At 52.5% G+C, this 25259-nt stretch overlaps 83 non-coding genes across 83 annotated transcripts; all 83 read right to left on the bottom strand.

The window, feature by feature from the left end:
* Positions 1-116: 116 nt before the first annotated feature.
* Positions 117-235, bottom strand: LOC122287405. The gene has a single exon (XR_006234700.1). It is a non-coding gene; the product is annotated as a 5S ribosomal RNA (ribosomal RNA).
* Positions 236-424: 189 nt separating this feature from the next.
* LOC122286653 lies at positions 425-543 on the bottom strand. Its single transcript, XR_006233968.1, has one exon. It is a non-coding gene; the product is annotated as a 5S ribosomal RNA (ribosomal RNA).
* A 178-nt stretch (positions 544-721) lies between these two features.
* LOC122288373 lies at positions 722-840 on the bottom strand. Its single transcript, XR_006235637.1, has one exon. It is a non-coding gene; the product is annotated as a 5S ribosomal RNA (ribosomal RNA).
* A 189-nt stretch (positions 841-1029) lies between these two features.
* LOC122288012 lies at positions 1030-1148 on the bottom strand. The gene has a single exon (XR_006235289.1). It is a non-coding gene; the product is annotated as a 5S ribosomal RNA (ribosomal RNA).
* Positions 1149-1336: 188 nt separating this feature from the next.
* LOC122286651 lies at positions 1337-1455 on the bottom strand. The gene has a single exon (XR_006233967.1). It is a non-coding gene; the product is annotated as a 5S ribosomal RNA (ribosomal RNA).
* A 178-nt stretch (positions 1456-1633) lies between these two features.
* LOC122288181 lies at positions 1634-1752 on the bottom strand. The gene has a single exon (XR_006235450.1). It is a non-coding gene; the product is annotated as a 5S ribosomal RNA (ribosomal RNA).
* Positions 1753-1941: 189 nt separating this feature from the next.
* On the bottom strand, positions 1942-2060 carry LOC122287540. Its single transcript, XR_006234830.1, has one exon. It is a non-coding gene; the product is annotated as a 5S ribosomal RNA (ribosomal RNA).
* Positions 2061-2249: 189 nt separating this feature from the next.
* LOC122286650 lies at positions 2250-2368 on the bottom strand. Its single transcript, XR_006233966.1, has one exon. It is a non-coding gene; the product is annotated as a 5S ribosomal RNA (ribosomal RNA).
* A 189-nt stretch (positions 2369-2557) lies between these two features.
* LOC122286649 lies at positions 2558-2676 on the bottom strand. The gene has a single exon (XR_006233965.1). It is a non-coding gene; the product is annotated as a 5S ribosomal RNA (ribosomal RNA).
* A 178-nt stretch (positions 2677-2854) lies between these two features.
* LOC122288372 lies at positions 2855-2973 on the bottom strand. The gene has a single exon (XR_006235636.1). It is a non-coding gene; the product is annotated as a 5S ribosomal RNA (ribosomal RNA).
* Positions 2974-3162: 189 nt separating this feature from the next.
* On the bottom strand, positions 3163-3281 carry LOC122288011. Its single transcript, XR_006235288.1, has one exon. It is a non-coding gene; the product is annotated as a 5S ribosomal RNA (ribosomal RNA).
* A 188-nt stretch (positions 3282-3469) lies between these two features.
* LOC122286648 lies at positions 3470-3588 on the bottom strand. Its single transcript, XR_006233964.1, has one exon. It is a non-coding gene; the product is annotated as a 5S ribosomal RNA (ribosomal RNA).
* Positions 3589-3766: 178 nt separating this feature from the next.
* Positions 3767-3885, bottom strand: LOC122286647. Its single transcript, XR_006233963.1, has one exon. It is a non-coding gene; the product is annotated as a 5S ribosomal RNA (ribosomal RNA).
* A 189-nt stretch (positions 3886-4074) lies between these two features.
* Positions 4075-4193, bottom strand: LOC122286645. Its single transcript, XR_006233960.1, has one exon. It is a non-coding gene; the product is annotated as a 5S ribosomal RNA (ribosomal RNA).
* A 178-nt stretch (positions 4194-4371) lies between these two features.
* LOC122286644 lies at positions 4372-4490 on the bottom strand. Its single transcript, XR_006233959.1, has one exon. It is a non-coding gene; the product is annotated as a 5S ribosomal RNA (ribosomal RNA).
* A 189-nt stretch (positions 4491-4679) lies between these two features.
* On the bottom strand, positions 4680-4798 carry LOC122286643. The gene has a single exon (XR_006233958.1). It is a non-coding gene; the product is annotated as a 5S ribosomal RNA (ribosomal RNA).
* Positions 4799-4987: 189 nt separating this feature from the next.
* LOC122286642 lies at positions 4988-5106 on the bottom strand. The gene has a single exon (XR_006233957.1). It is a non-coding gene; the product is annotated as a 5S ribosomal RNA (ribosomal RNA).
* A 189-nt stretch (positions 5107-5295) lies between these two features.
* Positions 5296-5414, bottom strand: LOC122287539. Its single transcript, XR_006234829.1, has one exon. It is a non-coding gene; the product is annotated as a 5S ribosomal RNA (ribosomal RNA).
* Positions 5415-5603: 189 nt separating this feature from the next.
* Positions 5604-5722, bottom strand: LOC122286640. Its single transcript, XR_006233956.1, has one exon. It is a non-coding gene; the product is annotated as a 5S ribosomal RNA (ribosomal RNA).
* A 189-nt stretch (positions 5723-5911) lies between these two features.
* Positions 5912-6030, bottom strand: LOC122286638. The gene has a single exon (XR_006233954.1). It is a non-coding gene; the product is annotated as a 5S ribosomal RNA (ribosomal RNA).
* Positions 6031-6208: 178 nt separating this feature from the next.
* LOC122288371 lies at positions 6209-6327 on the bottom strand. Its single transcript, XR_006235635.1, has one exon. It is a non-coding gene; the product is annotated as a 5S ribosomal RNA (ribosomal RNA).
* Positions 6328-6516: 189 nt separating this feature from the next.
* LOC122288010 lies at positions 6517-6635 on the bottom strand. The gene has a single exon (XR_006235287.1). It is a non-coding gene; the product is annotated as a 5S ribosomal RNA (ribosomal RNA).
* Positions 6636-6823: 188 nt separating this feature from the next.
* On the bottom strand, positions 6824-6942 carry LOC122286637. The gene has a single exon (XR_006233953.1). It is a non-coding gene; the product is annotated as a 5S ribosomal RNA (ribosomal RNA).
* A 178-nt stretch (positions 6943-7120) lies between these two features.
* Positions 7121-7239, bottom strand: LOC122286636. The gene has a single exon (XR_006233952.1). It is a non-coding gene; the product is annotated as a 5S ribosomal RNA (ribosomal RNA).
* Positions 7240-7428: 189 nt separating this feature from the next.
* On the bottom strand, positions 7429-7547 carry LOC122286635. The gene has a single exon (XR_006233951.1). It is a non-coding gene; the product is annotated as a 5S ribosomal RNA (ribosomal RNA).
* A 178-nt stretch (positions 7548-7725) lies between these two features.
* Positions 7726-7844, bottom strand: LOC122286634. The gene has a single exon (XR_006233950.1). It is a non-coding gene; the product is annotated as a 5S ribosomal RNA (ribosomal RNA).
* Positions 7845-8033: 189 nt separating this feature from the next.
* LOC122286632 lies at positions 8034-8152 on the bottom strand. The gene has a single exon (XR_006233948.1). It is a non-coding gene; the product is annotated as a 5S ribosomal RNA (ribosomal RNA).
* A 189-nt stretch (positions 8153-8341) lies between these two features.
* Positions 8342-8460, bottom strand: LOC122287538. The gene has a single exon (XR_006234828.1). It is a non-coding gene; the product is annotated as a 5S ribosomal RNA (ribosomal RNA).
* A 189-nt stretch (positions 8461-8649) lies between these two features.
* LOC122286631 lies at positions 8650-8768 on the bottom strand. Its single transcript, XR_006233947.1, has one exon. It is a non-coding gene; the product is annotated as a 5S ribosomal RNA (ribosomal RNA).
* A 189-nt stretch (positions 8769-8957) lies between these two features.
* LOC122286630 lies at positions 8958-9076 on the bottom strand. Its single transcript, XR_006233946.1, has one exon. It is a non-coding gene; the product is annotated as a 5S ribosomal RNA (ribosomal RNA).
* Positions 9077-9254: 178 nt separating this feature from the next.
* Positions 9255-9373, bottom strand: LOC122288370. Its single transcript, XR_006235634.1, has one exon. It is a non-coding gene; the product is annotated as a 5S ribosomal RNA (ribosomal RNA).
* Positions 9374-9562: 189 nt separating this feature from the next.
* On the bottom strand, positions 9563-9681 carry LOC122288009. Its single transcript, XR_006235286.1, has one exon. It is a non-coding gene; the product is annotated as a 5S ribosomal RNA (ribosomal RNA).
* A 188-nt stretch (positions 9682-9869) lies between these two features.
* On the bottom strand, positions 9870-9988 carry LOC122286629. The gene has a single exon (XR_006233945.1). It is a non-coding gene; the product is annotated as a 5S ribosomal RNA (ribosomal RNA).
* Positions 9989-10166: 178 nt separating this feature from the next.
* LOC122286628 lies at positions 10167-10285 on the bottom strand. The gene has a single exon (XR_006233944.1). It is a non-coding gene; the product is annotated as a 5S ribosomal RNA (ribosomal RNA).
* Positions 10286-10474: 189 nt separating this feature from the next.
* LOC122286627 lies at positions 10475-10593 on the bottom strand. The gene has a single exon (XR_006233943.1). It is a non-coding gene; the product is annotated as a 5S ribosomal RNA (ribosomal RNA).
* Positions 10594-10771: 178 nt separating this feature from the next.
* Positions 10772-10890, bottom strand: LOC122286626. The gene has a single exon (XR_006233942.1). It is a non-coding gene; the product is annotated as a 5S ribosomal RNA (ribosomal RNA).
* Positions 10891-11079: 189 nt separating this feature from the next.
* Positions 11080-11198, bottom strand: LOC122286624. The gene has a single exon (XR_006233941.1). It is a non-coding gene; the product is annotated as a 5S ribosomal RNA (ribosomal RNA).
* Positions 11199-11387: 189 nt separating this feature from the next.
* On the bottom strand, positions 11388-11506 carry LOC122286623. Its single transcript, XR_006233940.1, has one exon. It is a non-coding gene; the product is annotated as a 5S ribosomal RNA (ribosomal RNA).
* A 189-nt stretch (positions 11507-11695) lies between these two features.
* Positions 11696-11814, bottom strand: LOC122288603. The gene has a single exon (XR_006235860.1). It is a non-coding gene; the product is annotated as a 5S ribosomal RNA (ribosomal RNA).
* Positions 11815-12003: 189 nt separating this feature from the next.
* On the bottom strand, positions 12004-12122 carry LOC122288008. The gene has a single exon (XR_006235285.1). It is a non-coding gene; the product is annotated as a 5S ribosomal RNA (ribosomal RNA).
* Positions 12123-12310: 188 nt separating this feature from the next.
* Positions 12311-12429, bottom strand: LOC122286622. The gene has a single exon (XR_006233939.1). It is a non-coding gene; the product is annotated as a 5S ribosomal RNA (ribosomal RNA).
* Positions 12430-12607: 178 nt separating this feature from the next.
* LOC122286620 lies at positions 12608-12726 on the bottom strand. The gene has a single exon (XR_006233937.1). It is a non-coding gene; the product is annotated as a 5S ribosomal RNA (ribosomal RNA).
* Positions 12727-12915: 189 nt separating this feature from the next.
* On the bottom strand, positions 12916-13034 carry LOC122287536. The gene has a single exon (XR_006234826.1). It is a non-coding gene; the product is annotated as a 5S ribosomal RNA (ribosomal RNA).
* A 189-nt stretch (positions 13035-13223) lies between these two features.
* On the bottom strand, positions 13224-13342 carry LOC122286619. Its single transcript, XR_006233936.1, has one exon. It is a non-coding gene; the product is annotated as a 5S ribosomal RNA (ribosomal RNA).
* A 178-nt stretch (positions 13343-13520) lies between these two features.
* On the bottom strand, positions 13521-13639 carry LOC122286618. The gene has a single exon (XR_006233935.1). It is a non-coding gene; the product is annotated as a 5S ribosomal RNA (ribosomal RNA).
* A 189-nt stretch (positions 13640-13828) lies between these two features.
* On the bottom strand, positions 13829-13947 carry LOC122287535. The gene has a single exon (XR_006234825.1). It is a non-coding gene; the product is annotated as a 5S ribosomal RNA (ribosomal RNA).
* A 189-nt stretch (positions 13948-14136) lies between these two features.
* On the bottom strand, positions 14137-14255 carry LOC122286617. The gene has a single exon (XR_006233934.1). It is a non-coding gene; the product is annotated as a 5S ribosomal RNA (ribosomal RNA).
* Positions 14256-14433: 178 nt separating this feature from the next.
* On the bottom strand, positions 14434-14552 carry LOC122286616. Its single transcript, XR_006233933.1, has one exon. It is a non-coding gene; the product is annotated as a 5S ribosomal RNA (ribosomal RNA).
* A 189-nt stretch (positions 14553-14741) lies between these two features.
* LOC122287534 lies at positions 14742-14860 on the bottom strand. The gene has a single exon (XR_006234824.1). It is a non-coding gene; the product is annotated as a 5S ribosomal RNA (ribosomal RNA).
* Positions 14861-15049: 189 nt separating this feature from the next.
* Positions 15050-15168, bottom strand: LOC122286615. Its single transcript, XR_006233932.1, has one exon. It is a non-coding gene; the product is annotated as a 5S ribosomal RNA (ribosomal RNA).
* A 188-nt stretch (positions 15169-15356) lies between these two features.
* Positions 15357-15475, bottom strand: LOC122286614. Its single transcript, XR_006233931.1, has one exon. It is a non-coding gene; the product is annotated as a 5S ribosomal RNA (ribosomal RNA).
* Positions 15476-15653: 178 nt separating this feature from the next.
* Positions 15654-15772, bottom strand: LOC122288368. The gene has a single exon (XR_006235632.1). It is a non-coding gene; the product is annotated as a 5S ribosomal RNA (ribosomal RNA).
* Positions 15773-15961: 189 nt separating this feature from the next.
* LOC122288006 lies at positions 15962-16080 on the bottom strand. Its single transcript, XR_006235283.1, has one exon. It is a non-coding gene; the product is annotated as a 5S ribosomal RNA (ribosomal RNA).
* Positions 16081-16268: 188 nt separating this feature from the next.
* On the bottom strand, positions 16269-16387 carry LOC122286613. Its single transcript, XR_006233930.1, has one exon. It is a non-coding gene; the product is annotated as a 5S ribosomal RNA (ribosomal RNA).
* Positions 16388-16565: 178 nt separating this feature from the next.
* On the bottom strand, positions 16566-16684 carry LOC122286612. The gene has a single exon (XR_006233929.1). It is a non-coding gene; the product is annotated as a 5S ribosomal RNA (ribosomal RNA).
* Positions 16685-16873: 189 nt separating this feature from the next.
* Positions 16874-16992, bottom strand: LOC122286611. The gene has a single exon (XR_006233928.1). It is a non-coding gene; the product is annotated as a 5S ribosomal RNA (ribosomal RNA).
* Positions 16993-17181: 189 nt separating this feature from the next.
* On the bottom strand, positions 17182-17300 carry LOC122286608. Its single transcript, XR_006233926.1, has one exon. It is a non-coding gene; the product is annotated as a 5S ribosomal RNA (ribosomal RNA).
* Positions 17301-17489: 189 nt separating this feature from the next.
* Positions 17490-17608, bottom strand: LOC122288602. Its single transcript, XR_006235859.1, has one exon. It is a non-coding gene; the product is annotated as a 5S ribosomal RNA (ribosomal RNA).
* A 189-nt stretch (positions 17609-17797) lies between these two features.
* On the bottom strand, positions 17798-17916 carry LOC122288005. The gene has a single exon (XR_006235282.1). It is a non-coding gene; the product is annotated as a 5S ribosomal RNA (ribosomal RNA).
* A 188-nt stretch (positions 17917-18104) lies between these two features.
* Positions 18105-18223, bottom strand: LOC122286607. Its single transcript, XR_006233925.1, has one exon. It is a non-coding gene; the product is annotated as a 5S ribosomal RNA (ribosomal RNA).
* A 178-nt stretch (positions 18224-18401) lies between these two features.
* Positions 18402-18520, bottom strand: LOC122286606. The gene has a single exon (XR_006233924.1). It is a non-coding gene; the product is annotated as a 5S ribosomal RNA (ribosomal RNA).
* A 189-nt stretch (positions 18521-18709) lies between these two features.
* On the bottom strand, positions 18710-18828 carry LOC122287533. The gene has a single exon (XR_006234823.1). It is a non-coding gene; the product is annotated as a 5S ribosomal RNA (ribosomal RNA).
* Positions 18829-19017: 189 nt separating this feature from the next.
* On the bottom strand, positions 19018-19136 carry LOC122286605. Its single transcript, XR_006233923.1, has one exon. It is a non-coding gene; the product is annotated as a 5S ribosomal RNA (ribosomal RNA).
* Positions 19137-19314: 178 nt separating this feature from the next.
* Positions 19315-19433, bottom strand: LOC122286604. The gene has a single exon (XR_006233922.1). It is a non-coding gene; the product is annotated as a 5S ribosomal RNA (ribosomal RNA).
* Positions 19434-19622: 189 nt separating this feature from the next.
* On the bottom strand, positions 19623-19741 carry LOC122287531. The gene has a single exon (XR_006234822.1). It is a non-coding gene; the product is annotated as a 5S ribosomal RNA (ribosomal RNA).
* A 189-nt stretch (positions 19742-19930) lies between these two features.
* LOC122286603 lies at positions 19931-20049 on the bottom strand. The gene has a single exon (XR_006233921.1). It is a non-coding gene; the product is annotated as a 5S ribosomal RNA (ribosomal RNA).
* Positions 20050-20238: 189 nt separating this feature from the next.
* Positions 20239-20357, bottom strand: LOC122286602. Its single transcript, XR_006233920.1, has one exon. It is a non-coding gene; the product is annotated as a 5S ribosomal RNA (ribosomal RNA).
* Positions 20358-20535: 178 nt separating this feature from the next.
* On the bottom strand, positions 20536-20654 carry LOC122288367. The gene has a single exon (XR_006235631.1). It is a non-coding gene; the product is annotated as a 5S ribosomal RNA (ribosomal RNA).
* A 189-nt stretch (positions 20655-20843) lies between these two features.
* Positions 20844-20962, bottom strand: LOC122288004. Its single transcript, XR_006235281.1, has one exon. It is a non-coding gene; the product is annotated as a 5S ribosomal RNA (ribosomal RNA).
* Positions 20963-21150: 188 nt separating this feature from the next.
* LOC122286601 lies at positions 21151-21269 on the bottom strand. Its single transcript, XR_006233919.1, has one exon. It is a non-coding gene; the product is annotated as a 5S ribosomal RNA (ribosomal RNA).
* A 178-nt stretch (positions 21270-21447) lies between these two features.
* Positions 21448-21566, bottom strand: LOC122286600. The gene has a single exon (XR_006233918.1). It is a non-coding gene; the product is annotated as a 5S ribosomal RNA (ribosomal RNA).
* A 189-nt stretch (positions 21567-21755) lies between these two features.
* On the bottom strand, positions 21756-21874 carry LOC122286599. Its single transcript, XR_006233917.1, has one exon. It is a non-coding gene; the product is annotated as a 5S ribosomal RNA (ribosomal RNA).
* A 178-nt stretch (positions 21875-22052) lies between these two features.
* On the bottom strand, positions 22053-22171 carry LOC122286596. Its single transcript, XR_006233915.1, has one exon. It is a non-coding gene; the product is annotated as a 5S ribosomal RNA (ribosomal RNA).
* A 189-nt stretch (positions 22172-22360) lies between these two features.
* LOC122286595 lies at positions 22361-22479 on the bottom strand. The gene has a single exon (XR_006233914.1). It is a non-coding gene; the product is annotated as a 5S ribosomal RNA (ribosomal RNA).
* Positions 22480-22668: 189 nt separating this feature from the next.
* Positions 22669-22787, bottom strand: LOC122286594. Its single transcript, XR_006233913.1, has one exon. It is a non-coding gene; the product is annotated as a 5S ribosomal RNA (ribosomal RNA).
* A 189-nt stretch (positions 22788-22976) lies between these two features.
* Positions 22977-23095, bottom strand: LOC122288601. The gene has a single exon (XR_006235858.1). It is a non-coding gene; the product is annotated as a 5S ribosomal RNA (ribosomal RNA).
* Positions 23096-23284: 189 nt separating this feature from the next.
* On the bottom strand, positions 23285-23403 carry LOC122288003. Its single transcript, XR_006235280.1, has one exon. It is a non-coding gene; the product is annotated as a 5S ribosomal RNA (ribosomal RNA).
* A 188-nt stretch (positions 23404-23591) lies between these two features.
* LOC122286593 lies at positions 23592-23710 on the bottom strand. Its single transcript, XR_006233912.1, has one exon. It is a non-coding gene; the product is annotated as a 5S ribosomal RNA (ribosomal RNA).
* Positions 23711-23888: 178 nt separating this feature from the next.
* Positions 23889-24007, bottom strand: LOC122286592. The gene has a single exon (XR_006233911.1). It is a non-coding gene; the product is annotated as a 5S ribosomal RNA (ribosomal RNA).
* A 189-nt stretch (positions 24008-24196) lies between these two features.
* LOC122287530 lies at positions 24197-24315 on the bottom strand. Its single transcript, XR_006234821.1, has one exon. It is a non-coding gene; the product is annotated as a 5S ribosomal RNA (ribosomal RNA).
* Positions 24316-24504: 189 nt separating this feature from the next.
* On the bottom strand, positions 24505-24623 carry LOC122286591. The gene has a single exon (XR_006233910.1). It is a non-coding gene; the product is annotated as a 5S ribosomal RNA (ribosomal RNA).
* Positions 24624-24801: 178 nt separating this feature from the next.
* LOC122286590 lies at positions 24802-24920 on the bottom strand. The gene has a single exon (XR_006233909.1). It is a non-coding gene; the product is annotated as a 5S ribosomal RNA (ribosomal RNA).
* A 189-nt stretch (positions 24921-25109) lies between these two features.
* Positions 25110-25228, bottom strand: LOC122287529. The gene has a single exon (XR_006234820.1). It is a non-coding gene; the product is annotated as a 5S ribosomal RNA (ribosomal RNA).
* Between the last annotated feature and the right edge of the window lie 31 nt (positions 25229-25259).

Raw genomic sequence — 25259 nt, 5'->3', positions numbered from 1 at the left:
GCGATCTGATCGATACCCATTGCTACGCGATGGGGTCGGTGCGATTTTCCTAAGAATCCATTGCCCGGTTGTCGTTCCGGTCCATCCGACCGGAGATGCGGTAAAAATAAAAAGGGGGGGTGCAACACGAGGACTTCCCAGGAGGTCACCCATCCTAGTACTACTCTCGCCCAAGCACGCTTAACTGCGGAGTTCTGATGGGATCCAGTGCATTAGTGCTGGTATGATCGCACCCATCATGCTACCAGCGAAAAACTAATATAATCCTATTACGACCTAGCCGCACCCTGCCTATCTCATGCCAACCGGCGATCTGACCGATACCCATTGCTACGCGATGGGGTCGGTGCGATTTTCCTAAAAATCCATTCCCTGGTTCTCGTTCCGGTCCATCCGACCAGAGATGCGGTAAAAATTAAAAGGGGGGGTGCAACACGAGGACTTCCCAGGAGGTCACCCATCCTAGTACTACTCTCGCCCAAGCACGCTTAACTGCGGAGTTCTGATGGGATCCGGTGCATTAGTGCTGGTATGATCGCACCCATCATGCTACCAGCGAAAAACTAATATAATCCTATTACGACCTAGCCGCACCCTGCCTATCCCATGCCAACCGGCGATCTGATTGATAGCGATGGGGTCGGTGCGATTTTCCTAAGAATCCATTGCCCGGTTGTCGTTCCGGTCCATCCGACCGGAGATGCGGTAAAAATAAAAAGGGGGGGTGCAACACGAGGACTTCCCAGGAGGTCACCCATCCTAGTACTACTCTCGCCCAAGCACGCTTAACTGCGGAGTTCTGATGGGATCCGGTGCATTAGTGCTGCTATGATCGCACCCATCATGCTACCAGCGAAAAACTAATATAATCCTATTACGACCTAGCCGCACCATGCCTATCCCATGCCAACCGGCGATCTGATCGATACCCATTGCTACGCGATGGGGTCGGTGCGATTTTCCTAAGAATCCATTGCCCGGTTCTCGTTCCGGTCCATCCGACCGGAGATGCGGTAAAAATAAAAAGGGGGGGTGCAACACGAGGACTTCCCAGGAGGTCACCCATCCTAGTACTACTCTCGCCCAAGCGCGCTTAACTGCGGAGTTCTGATGGGATCCGGTGCATTAGTGCTGGTATGATCGCACCCATCATGCTACCAGCGAAAAACTAATATAATCCTATTACGACCTAGCCGCACCCTGCCTATCTCATGCCAACCGGCGATCTGACCGATACCCATTGCTACGCGATGGGGTCGGTGCGATTTTCCTAAAAATCCATTCCCTGGTTCTCGTTCCGGTCCATCCGACCAGAGATGCGGTAAAAATTAAAAGGGGGGTGCAACACGAGGACTTCCCAGGAGGTCACCCATCCTAGTACTACTCTCGCCCAAGCACGCTTAACTGCGGAGTTCTGATGGGATCCGGTGCATTAGTGCTGGTATGATCGCACCCATCATGCTACCAGCGAAAAACTAATATAATCCTATTACGACCTAGCCGCACCCTGCCTATCCCATGCCAACTGGCGATCTGATTGATAGCGATGGGGTCGGTGCGATTTTCCTAAGAATCCATTGCCCGGTTGTCGTTCCGGTCCATCCGACCGGAGATGCGGTAAAAATAAAAAGGGGGGGTGCAACACGAGGACTTCCCAGGAGGTCACCCATCCTAGGACTACTCTCGCCCAAGCACGCTTAACTGCGGAGTTCTGATGGGATCCGGTGCATTAGTGCTGGTATGATCGCACCCATCATGCTACCAGCGAAAAACTAATATAATCCTATTACGACCTAGCCGCACCATGCCTATCCCATGCCAACCGGCGATCTGATCGATACCCATTGCTACGCGATGGGGTCGGTGCGATTTTCCTAAGAATCCATTGCCCGGTTGTCGTTCCGGTCCATCCGACCGGAGATGCGGTAAAAATAAAAAGGTGGGGTGCAACACGAGGACTTCCCAGGAGGTCACCCATCCTAGTACTACTCTCGCCCAAACACGCTTAACTGCGGAGTTCTGATGGGATCCGGTGCATTAGTGCTGGTATGATCGCACCCATCATGCTACCAGCGAAAAACTAATATAATCCTATTACGACCTAGCCGCACCCTGCCTATCTCATGCCAACCGGGGATCTGACCGATACCCATTGCTACGCGATGGGGTCGGTGCGATTTTCCTAAAAATCCATTCCCTGGTTCTCGTTCCGGTCCATCCGACCAGAGATGCGGTAAAAATTAAAAGGGGGGGTGCAACACGAGGACTTCCCAGGAGGTCACCCATCCTAGTACTACTCTCGCCCAAGCACGCTTAACTGCGGAGTTCTGATGGGATCCGGTGCATTAGTGCTGGTATGATCGCACCCATCATGCTACCAGCGAAAAACTAATATAATCCTATTACGACCTAGCCGCACCCTGCCTATCTCATGCCAACCGGCGATCTGACCGATACCCATTGCTACGCGATGGGGTCGGTGCGATTTTCCTAAAAATCCATTCCCTGGTTCTCGTTCCGGTCCATCCGACCAGAGATGCGGTAAAAATTAAAAGGGGGGGTGCAACACGAGGACTTCCCAGGAGGTCACCCATCCTAGTACTACTCTCGCCCAAGCACGCTTAACTGCGGAGTTCTGATGGGATCCGGTGCATTAGTGCTGGTATGATCGCACCCATCATGCTACCAGCGAAAAACTAATATAATCCTATTACGACCTAGCCGCACCCTGCCTATCCCATGCCAACCGGCGATCTGATTGATAGCGATGGGGTCGGTGCGATTTTCCTAAGAATCCATTGCCCGGTTGTCGTTCCGGTCCATCCGACCGGAGATGCGGTAAAAATAAAAAGGGGGGGTGCAACACGAGGACTTCCCAGGAGGTCACCCATCCTAGTACTACTCTCGCCCAAGCACGCTTAACTGCGGAGTTCTGATGGGATCCGGTGCATTAGTGCTGCTATGATCGCACCCATCATGCTACCAGCGAGAAACTAATATAATCCTATTACGACCTAGCCGCACCATGCCTATCCCATGCCAACCGGCGATCTGATCGATACCCATTGCTACGCGATGGGGTCGGTGCGATTTTCCTAAGAATCCATTGCCCGGTTGTCGTTCCGGTCCATCCGACCGGAGATGCGGTAAAAATAAAAAGGGGGGGTGCAACACGAGGACTTCCCAGGAGGTCACCCATCCTAGTACTACTCTCGCCCAAGCGCGCTTAACTGCGGAGTTCTGATGGGATCCGGTGCATTAGTGCTGGTATGATCGCACCCATCATGCTACCAGCGAAAAACTAATATAATCCTATTACGACCTAGCCGCACCCTGCCTATCTCATGCCAACCGGCGATCTGACCGATACCCATTGCTACGCGATGGGGTCGGTGCGATTTTCCTAAAAATCCATTCCCTGGTTCTCGTTCCGGTCCATCCGACCAGAGATGCGGTAAAAATTAAAAGGGGGGTGCAACACGAGGACTTCCCAGGAGGTCACCCATCCTAGTACTACTCTCGCCCAAGCACGCTTAACTGCGGAGTTCTGATGGGATCCGGTGCATTAGTGCTGGTATGATCGCACCCATCATGCTACCAGCGAAAAACTAATATAATCCTATTACGACCTAGCCGCACCCTGCCTATCCCATGCCAACTGGCGATCTGATTGATAGCGATGGGGTCGGTGCGATTTTCCTAAGAATCCATTGCCCGGTTGTCGTTCCGGTCCATCCGACCGGAGATGCGGTAAAAATAAAAAGGGGGGGTGCAACACGAGGACTTCCCAGGAGGTCACCCATCCTAGTACTACTCTCGCCCAAGCACGCTTAACTGCGGAGTTCTGATGGGATCCGGTGCATTAGTGCTGGTATGATCGCACCCATCATGCTACCAGCGAAAAACTAATATAATCCTATTACGACCTAGCCGCACCCTGCCTATCTCATGCCAACCGGGGATCTGACCGATACCCATTGCTACGCGATGGGGTCGGTGCGATTTTCCTAAAAATCCATTCCCTGGTTCTCGTTCCGGTCCATCCGACCAGAGATGCGGTAAAAATTAAAAGGGGGGGTGCAACACGAGGACTTCCCAGGAGGTCACCCATCCTAGTACTACTCTCGCCCAAGCACGCTTAACTGCGGAGTTCTGATGGGATCCGGTGCATTAGTGCTGGTATGATCGCACCCATCATGCTACCAGCGAAAAACTAATATAATCCTATTACGACCTAGCCGCACCCTGCCTATCCCATGCCAACTGGCGATCTGATTGATAGCGATGGGGTCGGTGCGATTTTCCTAAGAATCCATTGCCCGGTTGTCGTTCCGGTCCATCCGACCGGAGATGCGGTAAAAATAAAAAGGGGGGGTGCAACACGAGGACTTCCCAGGAGGTCACCCATCCTAGTACTACTCTCGCCCAAGCACGCTTAACTGCGGAGTTCTGATGGGATCCGGTGCATTAGTGCTGGTATGATCGCACCCATCATGCTACCTGCGAAAAACTAATATAATCTTATTACGACCTAGCCGCACCATGCCTATCCCATGCCAACCGGCGATCTGATCGATACCCATTGCTACGCGATGGGGTCGGTGCGATTTTCCTAAGAATCCATTGCCCGGTTGTCGTTCCGGTCCATCCGACCGGAGATGCGGTAAAAATAAAAAGGGGGGGTGCAACACGAGGACTTCCCAGGAGGTCACCCATCCTAGTACTACTCTCGCCCAAGCACGCTTAACTGCGGAGTTCTGATGGGATCCGGTGCATTAGTGCTGGTATGATCGCACCCATCATGCTACCAGCGAAAAACTAATATAATCCTATTACGACCTAGCCGCACCCTGCCTATCCCATGCCAACCGGCGATCTGATCGATACCCATTGCTACGCGATGGGGTCGGTGCGATTTTCCTAAGAATCCATTGCCCGGTTCTCGTTCCGGTCCATCCGACCGGAGATGCGGTAAAAATAAAAAAGGGGGGTGCAACACGAGGACTTCCCAGGAGGTCACCCATCCTAGTACTACTCTCGCCCAAGCACGCTTAACTGCGGAGTTCTGATGGGATCCGGTGCATTAGTGCTGGTATGATCGCACCCATCATGCTACCAGCGAAAAACTAATATAATCCTATTACGACCTAGCCGCACCATGCCTATCCCATGCCAACCGGCGATCTGATCGATACCCATTGCTACGCGATGGGGTCGGTGCGATTTTCCTAAGAATCCATTGCCCGGTTGTCGTTCCGGTCCATCCGACCGGAGATGCGGTAAAAATAAAAAGGTGGGGTGCAACACGAGGACTTCCCAGGAGGTCACCCATCCTAGTACTACTCTCGCCCAAACACGCTTAACTGCGGAGTTCTGATGGGATCCGGTGCATTAGTGCTGGTATGATCGCACCCATCATGCTACCAGCGAAAAACTAATATAATCCTATTACGACCTAGCCGCACCCTGCCTATCTCATGCCAACCGGGGATCTGACCGATACCCATTGCTACGCGATGGGGTCGGTGCGATTTTCCTAAAAATCCATTCCCTGGTTCTCGTTCCGGTCCATCCGACCAGAGATGCGGTAAAAATTAAAAGGGGGGGTGCAACACGAGGACTTCCCAGGAGGTCACCCATCCTAGTACTACTCTCGCCCAAGCACGCTTAACTGCGGAGTTCTGATGGGATCCGGTGCATTAGTGCTGGTATGATCGCACCCATCATGCTACCAGCGAAAAACTAATATAATCCTATTACGACCTAGCCGCACCCTGCCTATCTCATGCCAACCGGCGATCTGACCGATACCCATTGCTACGCGATGGGGTCGGTGCGATTTTCCTAAAAATCCATTCCCTGGTTCTCGTTCCGGTCCATCCGACCAGAGATGCGGTAAAAATTAAAAGGGGGGGTGCAACACGAGGACTTCCCAGGAGGTCACCCATCCTAGTACTACTCTCGCCCAAGCACGCTTAACTGCGGAGTTCTGATGGGATCCGGTGCATTAGTGCTGGTATGATCGCACCCATCATGCTACCAGCGAAAAACTAATATAATCCTATTACGACCTAGCCGCACCCTGCCTATCCCATGCCAACCGGCGATCTGATTGATAGCGATGGGGTCGGTGCGATTTTCCTAAGAATCCATTGCCCGGTTGTCGTTCCGGTCCATCCGACCGGAGATGCGGTAAAAATAAAAAGGGGGGGTGCAACACGAGGACTTCCCAGGAGGTCACCCATCCTAGTACTACTCTCGCCCAAGCACGCTTAACTGCGGAGTTCTGATGGGATCCGGTGCATTAGTGCTGCTATGATCGCACCCATCATGCTACCAGCGAGAAACTAATATAATCCTATTACGACCTAGCCGCACCATGCCTATCCCATGCCAACCGGCGATCTGATCGATACCCATTGCTACGCGATGGGGTCGGTGCGATTTTCCTAAGAATCCATTGCCCGGTTGTCGTTCCGGTCCATCCGACCGGAGATGCGGTAAAAATAAAAAGGGGGGGTGCAACACGAGGACTTCCCAGGAGGTCACCCATCCTAGTACTACTCTCGCCCAAGCGCGCTTAACTGCGGAGTTCTGATGGGATCCGGTGCATTAGTGCTGGTATGATCGCACCCATCATGCTACCAGCGAAAAACTAATATAATCCTATTACGACCTAGCCGCACCCTGCCTATCTCATGCCAACCGGCGATCTGACCGATACCCATTGCTACGCGATGGGGTCGGTGCGATTTTCCTAAAAATCCATTCCCTGGTTCTCGTTCCGGTCCATCCGACCAGAGATGCGGTAAAAATTAAAAGGGGGGTGCAACACGAGGACTTCCCAGGAGGTCACCCATCCTAGTACTACTCTCGCCCAAGCACGCTTAACTGCGGAGTTCTGATGGGATCCGGTGCATTAGTGCTGGTATGATCGCACCCATCATGCTACCAGCGAAAAACTAATATAATCCTATTACGACCTAGCCGCACCCTGCCTATCCCATGCCAACTGGCGATCTGATTGATAGCGATGGGGTCGGTGCGATTTTCCTAAGAATCCATTGCCCGGTTGTCGTTCCGGTCCATCCGACCGGAGATGCGGTAAAAATAAAAAGGGGGGGTGCAACACGAGGACTTCCCAGGAGGTCACCCATCCTAGTACTACTCTCGCCCAAGCACGCTTAACTGCGGAGTTCTGATGGGATCCGGTGCATTAGTGCTGGTATGATCGCACCCATCATGCTACCAGCGAAAAACTAATATAATCCTATTACGACCTAGCCGCACCCTGCCTATCTCATGCCAACCGGGGATCTGACCGATACCCATTGCTACGCGATGGGGTCGGTGCGATTTTCCTAAAAATCCATTCCCTGGTTCTCGTTCCGGTCCATCCGACCAGAGATGCGGTAAAAATTAAAAGGGGGGGTGCAACACGAGGACTTCCCAGGAGGTCACCCATCCTAGTACTACTCTCGCCCAAGCACGCTTAACTGCGGAGTTCTGATGGGATCCGGTGCATTAGTGCTGGTATGATCGCACCCATCATGCTACCAGCGAAAAACTAATATAATCCTATTACGACCTAGCCGCACCCTGCCTATCCCATGCCAACTGGCGATCTGATTGATAGCGATGGGGTCGGTGCGATTTTCCTAAGAATCCATTGCCCGGTTGTCGTTCCGGTCCATCCGACCGGAGATGCGGTAAAAATAAAAAGGGGGGGTGCAACACGAGGACTTCCCAGGAGGTCACCCATCCTAGTACTACTCTCGCCCAAGCACGCTTAACTGCGGAGTTCTGATGGGATCCGGTGCATTAGTGCTGGTATGATCGCACCCATCATGCTACCTGCGAAAAACTAATATAATCTTATTACGACCTAGCCGCACCATGCCTATCCCATGCCAACCGGCGATCTGATCGATACCCATTGCTACGCGATGGGGTCGGTGCGATTTTCCTAAGAATCCATTGCCCGGTTGTCGTTCCGGTCCATCCGACCGGAGATGCGGTAAAAATAAAAAGGGGGGGTGCAACACGAGGACTTCCCAGGAGGTCACCCATCCTAGTACTACTCTCGCCCAAGCACGCTTAACTGCGGAGTTCTGATGGGATCCGGTGCATTAGTGCTGGTATGATCGCACCCATCATGCTACCAGCGAAAAACTAATATAATCCTATTACGACCTAGCCGCACCATGCCTATCCCATGCCAACCGGCGATCTGATCGATACCCATTGCTACGCGATGGGGTCGGTGCGATTTTCCTAAGAATCCATTGCCCGGTTGTCGTTCCGGTCCATCCGACCGGAGATGCGGTAAAAATAAAAAGGTGGGGTGCAACACGAGGACTTCCCAGGAGGTCACCCATCCTAGTACTACTCTCGCCCAAACACGCTTAACTGCGGAGTTCTGATGGGATCCGGTGCATTAGTGCTGGTATGATCGCACCCATCATGCTACCAGCGAAAAACTAATATAATCCTATTACGACCTAGCCGCACCCTGCCTATCTCATGCCAACCGGGGATCTGACCGATACCCATTGCTACGCGATGGGGTCGGTGCGATTTTCCTAAAAATCCATTCCCTGGTTCTCGTTCCGGTCCATCCGACCAGAGATGCGGTAAAAATTAAAAGGGGGGGTGCAACACGAGGACTTCCCAGGAGGTCACCCATCCTAGTACTACTCTCGCCCAAGCACGCTTAACTGCGGAGTTCTGATGGGATCCGGTGCATTAGTGCTGGTATGATCGCACCCATCATGCTACCAGCGAAAAACTAATATAATCCTATTACGACCTAGCCGCACCCTGCCTATCTCATGCCAACCGGCGATCTGACCGATACCCATTGCTACGCGATGGGGTCGGTGCGATTTTCCTAAAAATCCATTCCCTGGTTCTCGTTCCGGTCCATCCGACCAGAGATGCGGTAAAAATTAAAAGGGGGGGTGCAACACGAGGACTTCCCAGGAGGTCACCCATCCTAGTACTACTCTCGCCCAAGCACGCTTAACTGCGGAGTTCTGATGGGATCCGGTGCATTAGTGCTGGTATGATCGCACCCATCATGCTACCAGCGAAAAACTAATATAATCCTATTACGACCTAGCCGCACCCTGCCTATCCCATGCCAACCGGCGATCTGATTGATAGCGATGGGGTCGGTGCGATTTTCCTAAGAATCCATTGCCCGGTTGTCGTTCCGGTCCATCCGACCGGAGATGCGGTAAAAATAAAAAGGGGGGGTGCAACACGAGGACTTCCCAGGAGGTCACCCATCCTAGTACTACTCTCGCCCAAGCACGCTTAACTGCGGAGTTCTGATGGGATCCGGTGCATTAGTGCTGCTATGATCGCACCCATCATGCTACCAGCGAAAAACTAATATAATCCTATTACGACCTAGCCGCACCATGCCTATCCCATGCCAACCGGCGATCTGATCGATACCCATTACTACGCGATGGGGTCGGTGCGATTTTCCTAAGAATCCATTGCCCGGTTGTCGTTCCGGTCCATCCGACCGGAGATGCGGTAAAAATAAAAAGGGGGGGTGCAACACGAGGACTTCCCAGGAGGTCACCCATCCTAGTACTACTCTCGCCCAAGCGCGCTTAACTGCGGAGTTCTGATGGGATCCGGTGCATTAGTGCTGGTATGATCGCACCCATCATGCTACCAGCGAAAAACTAATATAATCCTATTACGACCTAGCCGCACCCTGCCTATCTCATGCCAACCGGCGATCTGACCGATACCCATTGCTACGCGATGGGGTCGGTGCGATTTTCCTAAAAATCCATTCCCTGGTTCTCGTTCCGGTCCATCCGACCAGAGATGCGGTAAAAATTAAAAGGGGGGTGCAACACGAGGACTTCCCAGGAGGTCACCCATCCTAGTACTACTCTCGCCCAAGCACGCTTAACTGCGGAGTTCTGATGGGATCCGGTGCATTAGTGCTGGTATGATCGCACCCATCATGCTACCAGCGAAAAACTAATATAATCCTATTACGACCTAGCCGCACCCTGCCTATCCCATGCCAACTGGCGATCTGATTGATAGCGATGGGGTCGGTGCGATTTTCCTAAGAATCCATTGCCCGGTTGTCGTTCCGGTCCATCCGACCGGAGATGCGGTAAAAATAAAAAGGGGGGGTGCAACACGAGGACTTCCCAGGAGGTCACCCATCCTAGTACTACTCTCGCCCAAGCACGCTTAACTGCGGAGTTCTGATGGGATCCGGTGCATTAGTGCTGGTATGATCGCACCCATCATGCTACCAGCGAAAAACTAATATAATCCTATTACGACCTAGCCGCACCCTGCCTATCTCATGCCAACCGGGGATCTGACCGATACCCATTGCTACGCGATGGGGTCGGTGCGATTTTCCTAAAAATCCATTCCCTGGTTCTCGTTCCGGTCCATCCGACCAGAGATGCGGTAAAAATTAAAAGGGGGGGTGCAACACGAGGACTTCCCAGGAGGTCACCCATCCTAGTACTACTCTCGCCCAAGCACGCTTAACTGCGGAGTTCTGATGGGATCCGGTGCATTAGTGCTGGTATGATCGCACCCATCATGCTACCAGCGAAAAACTAATATAATCCTATTACGACCTAGCCGCACCCTGCCTATCCCATGCCAACTGGCGATCTGATTGATAGCGATGGGGTCGGTGCGATTTTCCTAAGAATCCATTGCCCGGTTGTCGTTCCGGTCCATCCGACCGGAGATGCGGTAAAAATAAAAAGGGGGGGTGCAACACGAGGACTTCCCAGGAGGTCACCCATCCTAGTACTACTCTCGCCCAAGCACGCTTAACTGCGGAGTTCTGATGGGATCCGGTGCATTAGTGCTGGTATGATCGCACCCATCATGCTACCTGCGAAAAACTAATATAATCTTATTACGACCTAGCCGCACCATGCCTATCCCATGCCAACCGGCGATCTGATCGATACCCATTGCTACGCGATGGGGTCGGTGCGATTTTCCTAAGAATCCATTGCCCGGTTGTCGTTCCGGTCCATCCGACCGGAGATGCGGTAAAAATAAAAAGGGGGGGTGCAACACGAGGACTTCCCAGGAGGTCACCCATCCTAGTACTACTCTCGCCCAAGCACGCTTAACTGCGGAGTTCTGATGGGATCCGGTGCATTAGTGCTGGTATGATCGCACCCATCATGCTACCAGCGAAAAACTAATATAATCCTATTACGACCTAGCCGCACCCTGCCTATCCCATGCCAACCGGCGATCTGATCGATACCCATTGCTACGCGATGGGGTCGGTGCGATTTTCCTAAGAATCCATTGCCCGGTTCTCGTTCCGGTCCATCCGACCGGAGATGCGGTAAAAATAAAAAAGGGGGGTGCAACACGAGGACTTCCCAGGAGGTCACCCATCCTAGTACTACTCTCGCCCAAGCACGCTTAACTGCGGAGTTCTGATGGGATCCGGTGCATTAGTGCTGGTATGATCGCACCCATCATGCTACCAGCGAAAAACTAATATAATCCTATTACGACCTAGCCGCACCCTGCCTATCCCATGCCAACCGGCGATCAGATCGATACCCATTGCTACGCGATGGGGTCGGTGCGATTTTCCTAAGAATCCATTGCCCGGTTCTCGTTCCGGTCCATCCGACCGGAGATACGGTAAAAATAAAAAGGGGGGGTGCAACACGAGGACTTCCCAGGAGGTCACCCATCCTAGTACTACTCTCGCCCAAGCACGCTTAACTGCGGAGTTCTAATGGGATCCGGTGCATTAGTGTTGGTATGATCGCACCCATCATGCTACCAGCGAAAAACTAATATAATCCTATTACGACCTAGCCGCACCCTGCCTATCCCATGCCAACCGGCGAACTGATCGATACCCATTGCTACGCGATGGGGTCGGTGCGATTTTCCTAAGAATCCATTGCCCGGTTGTCGTTCCGGTCCATCCGACCGGAGATGCGGTAAAAATAAAAAGGGGGGGTGCAACACGAGGACTTCCCAGGAGGTCACCCATCCTAGTACTACTCTCGCCCAAGCGCGCTTAACTGCGGAGTTCTGATGGGATCCGGTGCATTAGTGCTGGTATGATCGCACCCATCATGCTACCAGCGAAAAACTAATATAATCCTATTACGACCTAGCCGCACCCTGCCTATCTCATGCCAACCGGCGATCTGACCGATACCCATTGCTACGCGATGGGGTCGGTGCGATTTTCCTAAAAATCCATTCCCTGGTTCTCGTTCCGGTCCATCCGACCAGAGATGCGGTAAAAATTAAAAGGGGGGTGCAACACGAGGACTTCCCAGGAGGTCACCCATCCTAGTACTACTCTCGCCCAAGCACGCTTAACTGCGGAGTTCTGATGGGATCCGGTGCATTAGTGCTGGTATGATCGCACCCATCATGCTACCAGCGAAAAACTAATATAATCCTATTACGACCTAGCCGCACCCTGCCTATCCCATGCCAACTGGCGATCTGATTGATAGCGATGGGGTCGGTGCGATTTTCCTAAGAATCCATTGCCCGGTTGTCGTTCCGGTCCATCCGACCGGAGATGCGGTAAAAATAAAAAGGGGGGGTGCAACACGAGGACTTCCCAGGAGGTCACCCATCCTAGTACTACTCTCGCCCAAGCACGCTTAACTGCGGAGTTCTGATGGGATCCGGTGCATTAGTGCTGGTATGATCGCACCCATCATGCTACCAGCGAAAAACTAATATAATCCTATTACGACCTAGCCGCACCATGCCTATCCCATGCCAACCGGCGATCTGATCGATACCCATTGCTACGCGATGGGGTCGGTGCGATTTTCCTAAGAATCCATTGCCCGGTTGTCGTTCCGGTCCATCCGACCGGAGATGCGGTAAAAATAAAAAGGTGGGGTGCAACACGAGGACTTCCCAGGAGGTCACCCATCCTAGTACTACTCTCGCCCAAACACGCTTAACTGCGGAGTTCTGATGGGATCCGGTGCATTAGTGCTGGTATGATCGCACCCATCATGCTACCAGCGAAAAACTAATATAATCCTATTACGACCTAGCCGCACCCTGCCTATCTCACGCCAACCGGGGATCTGACCGATACCCATTGCTACGCGATGGGGTCGGTGCGATTTTCCTAAAAATCCATTCCCTGGTTCTCGTTCCGGTCCATCCGACCAGAGATGCGGTAAAAATTAAAAGGGGGGGTGCAACACGAGGACTTCCCAGGAGGTCACCCATCCTAGTACTACTCTCGCCCAAGCACGCTTAACTGCGGAGTTCTGATGGGATCCGGTGCATTAGTGCTGGTATGATCGCACCCATCATGCTACCAGCGAAAAACTAATATAATCCTATTACGACCTAGCCGCACCCTGCCTATCCCATGCCAACTGGCGATCTGATTGATAGCGATGGGGTCGGTGCGATTTTCCTAAGAATCCATTGCCCGGTTGTCGTTCCGGTCCATCCGACCGGAGATGCGGTAAAAATAAAAAGGGGGGGTGCAACACGAGGACTTCCCAGGAGGTCACCCATCCTAGTACTACTCTCGCCCAAGCACGCTTAACTGCGGAGTTCTGATGGGATCCGGTGCATTAGTGCTGGTATGATCGCACCCATCATGCTACCTGCGAAAAACTAATATAATCTTATTACGACCTAGCCGCACCATGCCTATCCCATGCCAACCGGCGATCTGATCGATACCCATTGCTACGCGATGGGGTCGGTGCGATTTTCCTAAGAATCCATTGCCCGGTTGTCGTTCCGGTCCATCCGACCGGAGATGCGGTAAAAATAAAAAGGTGGGGTGCAACACGAGGACTTCCCAGGAGGTCACCCATCCTAGTACTACTCTCGCCCAAACACGCTTAACTGCGGAGTTCTGATGGGATCCGGTGCATTAGTGCTGGTATGATCGCACCCATCATGCTACCAGCGAAAAACTAATATAATCCTATTACGACCTAGCCGCACCCTGCCTATCTCATGCCAACCGGGGATCTGACCGATACCCATTGCTACGCGATGGGGTCGGTGCGATTTTCCTAAAAATCCATTCCCTGGTTCTCGTTCCGGTCCATCCGACCAGAGATGCGGTAAAAATTAAAAGGGGGGGTGCAACACGAGGACTTCCCAGGAGGTCACCCATCCTAGTACTACTCTCGCCCAAGCACGCTTAACTGCGGAGTTCTGATGGGATCCGGTGCATTAGTGCTGGTATGATCGCACCCATCATGCTACCAGCGAAAAACTAATATAATCCTATTACGACCTAGCCGCACCCTGCCTATCCCATGCCAACTGGCGATCTGATTGATAGCGATGGGGTCGGTGCGATTTTCCTAAGAATCCATTGCCCGGTTGTCGTTCCGGTCCATCCGACCGGAGATGCGGTAAAAATAAAAAGGGGGGGTGCAACACGAGGACTTCCCAGGAGGTCACCCATCCTAGTACTACTCTCGCCCAAGCACGCTTAACTGCGGAGTTCTGATGGGATCCGGTGCATTAGTGCTGGTATGATCGCACCCATCATGCTACCTGCGAAAAACTAATATAATCTTATTACGACCTAGCCGCACCATGCCTATCCCATGCCAACCGGCGATCTGATCGATACCCATTGCTACGCGATGGGGTCGGTGCGATTTTCCTAAGAATCCATTGCCCGGTTGTCGTTCCGGTCCATCCGACCGGAGATGCGGTAAAAATAAAAAGGTGGGGTGCAACACGAGGACTTCCCAGGAGGTCACCCATCCTAGTACTACTCTCGCCCAAACACGCTTAACTGCGGAGTTCTGATGGGATCCGGTGCATTAGTGCTGGTATGATCGCACCCATCATGCTACCAGCGAAAAACTAATATAATCCTATTACGACCTAGCCGCACCCTGCCTATCTCATGCCAACCGGGGATCTGACCGATACCCATTGCTACGCGATGGGGTCGGTGCGATTTTCCTAAAAATCCATTCCCTGGTTCTCGTTCCGGTCCATCCGACCAGAGATGCGGTAAAAATTAAAAGGGGGGGTGCAACACGAGGACTTCCCAGGAGGTCACCCATCCTAGTACTACTCTCGCCCAAGCACGCTTAACTGCGGAGTTCTGATGGGATCCGGTGCATTAGTGCTGGTATGATCGCACCCATCATGCTACCAGCGAAAAACTAATATAATCCTATTACGACCTAGCCGCACCCTGCCTATCTCATGCCAACCGGCGATCTGACCGATACCCATTGCTACGCGATGGGGTCGGTGCGATTTTCCTAAAAATCCATTCCCTGGTTCTCGTTCCGGTCCATCCGACCAGAGATGCGGTAAAAATTAAAAGGGGGGTGCAACACGAGGACTTCCCAGGAGGTCACCCATCCTAGTACTACTCTCGCCCAAGCACGCTTAACTGCGGAGTTCTGATGGGATCCGGTGCATTAGTGCTGGTATGATCGCACCCATCATGCTACCAGCGAAAAACTAATATAATCCTATTACGACCTAGCCGCACCCTGCCTATCCCATGCCAACCGGCGATCTGATTGATAGCGATGGGGTCGGTGCGATTTTCCTAAGAATCCATTGCCCGGTTGTCGTTCCGGTCCATCCGACCGGAGATGCGGTAAAAATAAAAAGGGGGGGTGCAACACGAGGACTTCCCAGGAGGTCACCCATCCTAGTACTACTCTCGCCCAAGCACGCTTAACTGCGGAGTTCTGATGGGATCCGGTGCATTAGTGCTGCTATGATCGCACCCATCATGCTACCAGCGAAAAACTAATATAATCCTATTACGACCTAGCCGCACCATGCCTATCCCATGCCAACCGGCGATCTGATCGATACCCATTACTACGCGATGGGGTCGGTGCGATTTTCCTAAGAATCCATTGCCCGGTTGTCGTTCCGGTCCATCCGACCGGAGATGCGGTAAAAATAAAAAGGGGGGGTGCAACACGAGGACTTCCCAGGAGGTCACCCATCCTAGTACTACTCTCGCCCAAGCGCGCTTAACTGCGGAGTTCTGATGGGATCCGGTGCATTAGTGCTGGTATGATCGCACCCATCATGCTACCAGCGAAAAACTAATATAATCCTATTACGACCTAGCCGCACCCTGCCTATCTCATGCCAACCGGCGATCTGACCGATACCCATTGCTACGCGATGGGGTCGGTGCGATTTTCCTAAAAATCCATTCCCTGGTTCTCGTTCCGGTCCATCCGACCAGAGATGCGGTAAAAATTAAAAGGGGGGTGCAACACGAGGACTTCCCAGGAGGTCACCCATCCTAGTACTACTCTCGCCCAAGCACGCTTAACTGCGGAGTTCTGATGGGATCCGGTGCATTAGTGCTGGTATGATCGCACCCATCATGCTACCAGCGAAAAACTAATATAATCCTATTACGACCTAGCCGCACCCTGCCTATCCCATGCCAACTGGCGATCTGATTGATAGCGATGGGGTCGGTGCGATTTTCCTAAGAATCCATTGCCCGGTTGTCGTTCCGGTCCATCCGACCGGAGATGCGGTAAAAATAAAAAGGGGGGGTGCAACACGAGGACTTCCCAGGAGGTCACCCATCCTAGTACTACTCTCGCCCAAGCACGCTTAACTGCGGAGTTCTGATGGGATCCGGTGCATTAGTGCTGGTATGATCGCACCCATCATGCTACCTGCGAAAAACTAATATAATCTTATTACGACCTAGCCGCACCATGCCTATCCCATGCCAACCGGCGATCTGATCGATACCCATTGCTACGCGATGGGGTCGGTGCGATTTTCCTAAGAATCCATTGCCCGGTTGTCGTTCCGGTCCATCCGACCGGAGATGCGGTAAAAATAAAAAGGGGGGGTGCAACACGAGGACTTCCCAGGAGGTCACCCATCCTAGTACTACTCTCGCCCAAGCACGCTTAACTGCGGAGTTCTGATGGGATCCGGTGCATTAGTGCTGGTATGATCGCACCCATCATGCTACCAGCGAAAAACTAATATAATCCTATTACGACCTAGCCGCACCCTGCCTATCCCATGCCAACCGGCGATCTGATCGATACCCATTGCTACGCGATGGGGTCGGTGCGATTTTCCTAAGAATCCATTGCCCGGTTCTCGTTCCGGTCCATCCGACCGGAGATGCGGTAAAAATAAAAAAGGGGGGTGCAACACGAGGACTTCCCAGGAGGTCACCCATCCTAGTACTACTCTCGCCCAAGCACGCTTAACTGCGGAGTTCTGATGGGATCCGGTGCATTAGTGCTGGTATGATCGCACCCATCATGCTACCAGCGAAAAACTAATATAATCCTATTACGACCTAGCCGCAGCCTGCCTATCCCATGCCAACCGGCGATCAGATCGATACCCATTGCTACGCGATGGGGTCGGTGCGATTTTCCTAAGAATCCATTGCCCGGTTCTCGTTCCGGTCCATCCGACCGGAGATACGGTAAAAATAAAAAGGGGGGGTGCAACACGAGGACTTCCCAGGAGGTCACCCATCCTAGTACTACTCTCGCCCAAGCACGCTTAACTGCGGAGTTCTAATGGGATCCGGTGCATTAGTGTTGGTATGATCGCACCCATCATGCTACCAGCGAAAAACTAATATAATCCTATTACGACCTAGCCGCACCCTGCCTATCCCATGCCAACCGGCGAACTGATCGATACCCATTGCTACGCGATGGGGTCGGTGCGATTTTCCTAAGAATCCATTGCCCGGTTGTCGTTCCGGTCCATCCGACCGGAGATGCGGTAAAAATAAAAAGGGGGGGTGCAACACGAGGACTTCCCAGGAGGTCACCCATCCTAGTACTACTCTCGCCCAAGCGCGCTTAACTGCGGAGTTCTGATGGGATCCGGTGCATTAGTGCTGGTATGATCGCACCCATCATGCTACCAGCGAAAAACTAATATAATCCTATTACGACCTAGCCGCACCCTGCCTATCTCATGCCAACCGGCGATCTGACCGATACCCATTGCTACGCGATGGGGTCGGTGCGATTTTCCTAAAAATCCATTCCCTGGTTCTCGTTCCGGTCCATCCGACCAGAGATGCGGTAAAAATTAAAAGGGGGGTGCAACACGAGGACTTCCCAGGAGGTCACCCATCCTAGTACTACTCTCGCCCAAGCACGCTTAACTGCGGAGTTCTGATGGGATCCGGTGCATTAGTGCTGGTATGATCGCACCCATCATGCTACCAGCGAAAAACTAATATAATCCTATTACGACCTAGCCGCACCCTGCCTATCCCATGCCAACTGGCGATCTGATTGATAGCGATGGGGTCGGTGCGATTTTCCTAAGAATCCATTGCCCGGTTGTCGTTCCGGTCCATCCGACCGGAGATGCGGTAAAAATAAAAAGGGGGGGTGCAACACGAGGACTTCCCAGGAGGTCACCCATCCTAGTACTACTCTCGCCCAAGCACGCTTAACTGCGGAGTTCTGATGGGATCCGGTGCATTAGTGCTGGTATGATCGCACCCATCATGCTACCAGCGAAAAACTAATATAATCCTATTACGACCTAGCCGCACCATGCCTATCCCATGCCAACCGGCGATCTGATCGATACCCATTGCTACGCGATGGGGTCGGTGCGATTTTCCTAAGAATCCATTGCCCGGTTGTCGTTCCGGTCCATCCGACCGGAGATGCGGTAAAAATAAAAAGGTGGGGTGCAACACGAGGACTTCCCAGGAGGTCACCCATCCTAGTACTACTCTCGCCCAAACACGCTTAACTGCGGAGTTCTGATGGGATCCGGTGCATTAGTGCTGGTATGATCGCACCCATCATGCTACCAGCGAAAAACTAATATAATCCTATTACGACCTAGCCGCACCCTGCCTATCTCACGCCAACCGGGGATCTGACCGATACCCATTGCTACGCGATGGGGTCGGTGCGATTTTCCTAAAAATCCATTCCCTGGTTCTCGTTCCGGTCCATCCGACCAGAGATGCGGTAAAAATTAAAAGGGGGGGTGCAACACGAGGACTTCCCAGGAGGTCACCCATCCTAGTACTACTCTCGCCCAAGCACGCTTAACTGCGGAGTTCTGATGGGATCCGGTGCATTAGTGCTGGTATGATCGCACCCATCATGCTACCAGCGAAAAACTAATATAATCCTATTACGACCTAGCCGCACCCTGCCTATCCCATGCCAACTGGCGATCTGATTGATAGCGATGGGGTCGGTGCGATTTTCCTAAGAATCCATTGCCCGGTTGTCGTTCCGGTCCATCCGACCGGAGATGCGGTAAAAATAAAAAGGGGGGGTGCAACACGAGGACTTCCCAGGAGGTCACCCATCCTAGTACTACTCTCGCCCAAGCACGCTTAACTGCGGAGTTCTGATGGGATCCGGTGCATTAGTGCTGGTATGATCGCACCCATCATGCTACCTGCGAAAAACTAATATAATCTTATTACGACCTAGCCGCACCATGCCTATCCCATGCCAACCGGCGATCTGATCGATACCCATTGCTACGCGATGGGGTCGGTGCGATTTTCCTAAGAATCCATTGCCCGGTTGTCGTTCCGGTCCATCCGACCGGAGATGCGGTAAAAATAAAAAGGTGGGGTGCAACACGAGGACTTCCCAGGAGGTCACCCATCCTAGTACTACTCTCGCCCAAACACGCTTAACTGCGGAGTTCTGATGGGATCCGGTGCATTAGTGCTGGTATGATCGCACCCATCATGCTACCAGCGAAAAACTAATATAATCCTATTACGACCTAGCCGCACCCTGCCTATCTCATGCCAACCGGGGATCTGACCGATACCCATTGCTACGCGATGGGGTCGGTGCGATTTTCCTAAAAATCCATTCCCTGGTTCTCGTTCCGGTCCATCCGACCAGAGATGCGGTAAAAATTAAAAGGGGGGGTGCAACACGAGGACTTCCCAGGAGGTCACCCATCCTAGTACTACTCTCGCCCAAGCACGCTTAACTGCGGAGTTCTGATGGGATCCGGTGCATTAGTGCTGGTATGATCGCACCCATCATGCTACCAGCGAAAAACTAATATAATCCTATTACGACCTAGCCGCACCCTGCCTATCTCATGCCAACCGGCGATCTGACCGATACCCATTGCTACGCGATGGGGTCGGTGCGATTTTCCTAAAAATCCATTCCCTGGTTCTCGTTCCGGTCCATCCGACCAGAGATGCGGTAAAAATTAAAAGGGGGGGTGCAACACGAGGACTTCCCAGGAGGTCACCCATCCTAGTACTACTCTCGCCCAAGCACGCTTAACTGCGGAGTTCTGATGGGATCCGGTGCATTAGTGCTGGTATGATCGCACCCATCATGCTACCAGCGAAAAACTAATATAATCCTATTACGACCTAGCCGCACCCTGCCTATCCCATGCCAACCGGCGATCTGATTGATAGCGATGGGGTCGGTGCGATTTTCCTAAGAATCCATTGCCCGGTTGTCGTTCCGGTCCATCCGACCGGAGATGCGGTAAAAATAAAAAGGGGGGGTGCAACACGAGGACTTCCCAGGAGGTCACCCATCCTAGTACTACTCTCGCCCAAGCACGCTTAACTGCGGAGTTCTGATGGGATCCGGTGCATTAGTGCTGCTATGATCGCACCCATCATGCTACCAGCGAAAAACTAATATAATCCTATTACGACCTAGCCGCACCATGCCTATCCCATGCCAACCGGCGATCTGATCGATACCCATTACTACGCGATGGGGTCGGTGCGATTTTCCTAAGAATCCATTGCCCGGTTGTCGTTCCGGTCCATCCGACCGGAGATGCGGTAAAAATAAAAAGGGGGGGTGCAACACGAGGACTTCCCAGGAGGTCACCCATCCTAGTACTACTCTCGCCCAAGCGCGCTTAACTGCGGAGTTCTGATGGGATCCGGTGCATTAGTGCTGGTATGATCGCACCCATCATGCTACCAGCGAAAAACTAATATAATCCTATTACGACCTAGCCGCACCCTGCCTATCTCATGCCAACCGGCGATCTGACCGATACCCATTGCTACGCGATGGGGTCGGTGCGATTTTCCTAAAAATCCATTCCCTGGTTCTCGTTCCGGTCCATCCGACCAGAGATGCGGTAAAAATTAAAAGGGGGGTGCAACACGAGGACTTCCCAGGAGGTCACCCATCCTAGTACTACTCTCGCCCAAGCACGCTTAACTGCGGAGTTCTGATGGGATCCGGTGCATTAGTGCTGGTATGATCGCACCCATCATGCTACCAGCGAAAAACTAATATAATCCTATTACGACCTAGCCGCACCCTGCCTATCCCATGCCAACTGGCGATCTGATTGATAGCGATGGGGTCGGTGCGATTTTCCTAAGAATCCATTGCCCGGTTGTCGTTCCGGTCCATCCGACCGGAGATGCGGTAAAAATAAAAAGGGGGGGTGCAACACGAGGACTTCCCAGGAGGTCACCCATCCTAGTACTACTCTCGCCCAAGCACGCTTAACTGCGGAGTTCTGATGGGATCCGGTGCATTAGTGCTGGTATGATCGCACCCATCATGCTACCAGCGAAAAACTAATATAATCCTATTACGACCTAGCCGCACCCTGCCTATCTCATGCCAACCGGGGATCTGACCGATACCCATTGCTACGCGATGGGGTCGGTGCGATTTTCCTAAAAATCCATTCCCTGGTTCTCGTTCCGGTCCATCCGACCAGAGATGCGGTAAAAATTAAAAGGGGGGGTGCAACACGAGGACTTCCCAGGAGGTCACCCATCCTAGTACTACTCTCGCCCAAGCACGCTTAACTGCGGAGTTCTGATGGGATCCGGTGCATTAGTGCTGGTATGATCGCACCCATCATGCTACCAGCGAAAAACTAATATAATCCTATTACGACCTAGCCGCACCCTGCCTATCCCATGCCAACTGGCGATCTGATTGATAGCGATGGGGTCGGTGCGATTTTCCTAAGAATCCATTGCCCGGTTGTCGTTCCGGTCCATCCGACCGGAGATGCGGTAAAAATAAAAAGGGGGGGTGCAACACGAGGACTTCCCAGGAGGTCACCCATCCTAGTACTACTCTCGCCCAAGCACGCTTAACTGCGGAGTTCTGATGGGATCCGGTGCATTAGTGCTGGTATGATCGCACCCATCATGCTACCTGCGAAAAACTAATATAATCTTATTACGACCTAGCCGCACCATGCCTATCCCATGCCAACCGGCGATCTGATCGATACCCATTGCTACGCGATGGGGTCGGTGCGATTTTCCTAAGAATCCATTGCCCGGTTGTCGTTCCGGTCCATCCGACCGGAGATGCGGTAAAAATAAAAAGGGGGGGTGCAACACGAGGACTTCCCAGGAGGTCACCCATCCTAGTACTACTCTCGCCCAAGCACGCTTAACTGCGGAGTTCTGATGGGATCCGGTGCATTAGTGCTGGTATGATCGCACCCATCATGCTACCAGCGAAAAACTAATATAATCCTATTACGACCTAGCCGCACCCTGCCTATCCCATGCCAACCGGCGATCTGATCGATACCCATTGCTACGCGATGGGGTCGGTGCGATTTTCCTAAGAATCCATTGCCCGGTTCTCGTTCCGGTCCATCCGACCGGAGATGCGGTAAAAATAAAAAAGGGGGGTGCAACACGAGGACTTCCCAGGAGGTCACCCATCCTAGTACTACTCTCGCCCAAGCACGCTTAACTGCGGAGTTCTGATGGGATCCGGTGCATTAGTGCTGGTATGATCGCACCCATCATGCTACCAGCGAAAAACTAATATAATCCTATTACGACCTAGCCGCACCCTGCCTATCCCATGCCAACCGGCGATCAGATCGATACCCATTGCTACGCGATGGGGTCGGTGCGATTTTCCTAAGAATCCATTGCCCGGTTCTCGTTCCGGTCCATCCGACCGGAGATACGGTAAAAATAAAAAGGGGGGGTGCAACACGAGGACTTCCCAGGAGGTCACCCATCCTAGTACTACTCTCGCCCAAGCACGCTTAACTGCGGAGTTCTAATGGGATCCGGTGCATTAGTGTTGGTATGATCGCACCCATCATGCTACCAGCGAAAAACTAATATAATCCTATTACGACCTAGCCGCACCCTGCCTATCCCATGCCAACCGGCGAACTGATCGATACCCATTGCTACGCGATGGGGTCGGTGCGATTTTCCTAAGAATCCATTGCCCGGTTGTCGTTCCGGTCCATCCGACCGGAGATGCGGTAAAAATAAAAAGGGGGGGTGCAACACGAGGACTTCCCAGGAGGTCACCCATCCTAGTACTACTCTCGCCCAAGCGCGCTTAACTGCGGAGTTCTGATGGGATCCGGTGCATTAGTGCTGGTATGATCGCACCCATCATGCTACCAGCGAAAAACTAATATAATCCTATTACGACCTAGCCGCACCCTGCCTATCTCATGCCAACCGGCGATCTGACCGATACCCATTGCTACGCGATGGGGTCGGTGCGATTTTCCTAAAAATCCATTCCCTGGTTCTCGTTCCGGTCCATTCGACCAGAGATGCGGTAAAAATTAAAAGGGGGGTGCAACACGAGGACTTCCCAGGAGGTCACCCATCCTAGTACTACTCTCGCCCAAGCACGCTTAACTGCGGAGTTCTGATGGGATCCGGTGCATTAGTGCTGGTATGATCGCACCCATCATGCTACCAGCGAAAAACTAATATAATCCTATTACGACCTAGCCGCACCCTGCCTATCCCATGCCAACTGGCGATCTGATTGATAGCGATGGGGTCGGTGCGATTTTCCTAAGAATCCATTGCCCGGTTGTCGTTCCGGTCCATCCGACCGGAGATGCGGTAAAAATAAAAAGGGGGGGTGCAACACGAGGACTTCCCAGGAGGTCACCCATCCTAGTACTACTCTCGCCCAAGCACGCTTAACTGCGGAGTTCTGATGGGATCCGGTGCATTAGTGCTGGTATGATCGCACCCATCATGCTACCAGCGAAAAACTAATATAATCCTATTACGACCTAGCCGCACCATGCCTATCCCATGCCAACCGGCGATCTGATCGATACCCATTGCTACGCGATGGGGTCGGTGCGATTTTCCTAAGAATCCATTGCCCGGTTGTCGTTCCGGTCCATCCGACCGGAGATGCGGTAAAAATAAAAAGGTGGGGTGCAACACGAGGACTTCCCAGGAGGTCACCCATCCTAGTACTACTCTCGCCCAAACACGCTTAACTGCGGAGTTCTGATGGGATCCGGTGCATTAGTGCTGGTATGATCGCACCCATCATGCTACCAGCGAAAAACTAATATAATCCTATTACGACCTAGCCGCACCCTGCCTATCTCACGCCAACCGGGGATCTGACCGATACCCATTGCTACGCGATGGGGTCGGTGCGATTTTCCTAAAAATCCATTCCCTGGTTCTCGTTCCGGTCCATCCGACCAGAGATGCGGTAAAAATTAAAAGGGGGGGTGCAACACGAGGACTTCCCAGGAGGTCACCCATCCTAGTACTACTCTCGCCCAAGCACGCTTAACTGCGGAGTTCTGATGGGATCCGGTGCATTAGTGCTGGTATGATCGCACCCATCATGCTACCAGCGAAAAACTAATATAATCCTATTACGACCTAGCCGCACCCTGCCTATCCCATGCCAACTGGCGATCTGATTGATAGCGATGGGGTCGGTGCGATTTTCCTAAGAATCCATTGCCCGGTTGTCGTTCCGGTCCATCCGACCGGAGATGCGGTAAAAATAAAAAGGGGGGGTGCAACACGAGGACTTCCCAGGAGGTCACCCATCCTAGTACTACTCTCGCCCAAGCACGCTTAACTGCGGAGTTCTGATGGGATCCGGTGCATTAGTGCTGGTATGATCGCACCCATCATGCTACCTGCGAAAAACTAATATAATCTTATTACGACCTAGCCGCACCATGCCTATCCCATGCCAACCGGCGATCTGATCGATACCCATTGCTACGCGATGGGGTCGGTGCGATTTTCCTAAGAATCCATTGCCCGGTTGTCGTTCCGGTCCATCCGACCGGAGATGCGGTAAAAATAAAAAGGTGGGGTGCAACACGAGGACTTCCCAGGAGGTCACCCATCCTAGTACTACTCTCGCCCAAACACGCTTAACTGCGGAGTTCTGATGGGATCCGGTGCATTAGTGCTGGTATGATCGCACCCATCATGCTACCAGCGAAAAACTAATATAATC

The sequence above is a fragment of the Carya illinoinensis genome, chromosome 11 (assembly GCF_018687715.1).
Source record: "Carya illinoinensis cultivar Pawnee chromosome 11, C.illinoinensisPawnee_v1, whole genome shotgun sequence".
NCBI classification, from domain to species: Eukaryota; Viridiplantae; Streptophyta; class Magnoliopsida; order Fagales; family Juglandaceae; genus Carya; species Carya illinoinensis.
This window is presented reverse-complemented; position numbering and strand designations above follow the sequence as displayed.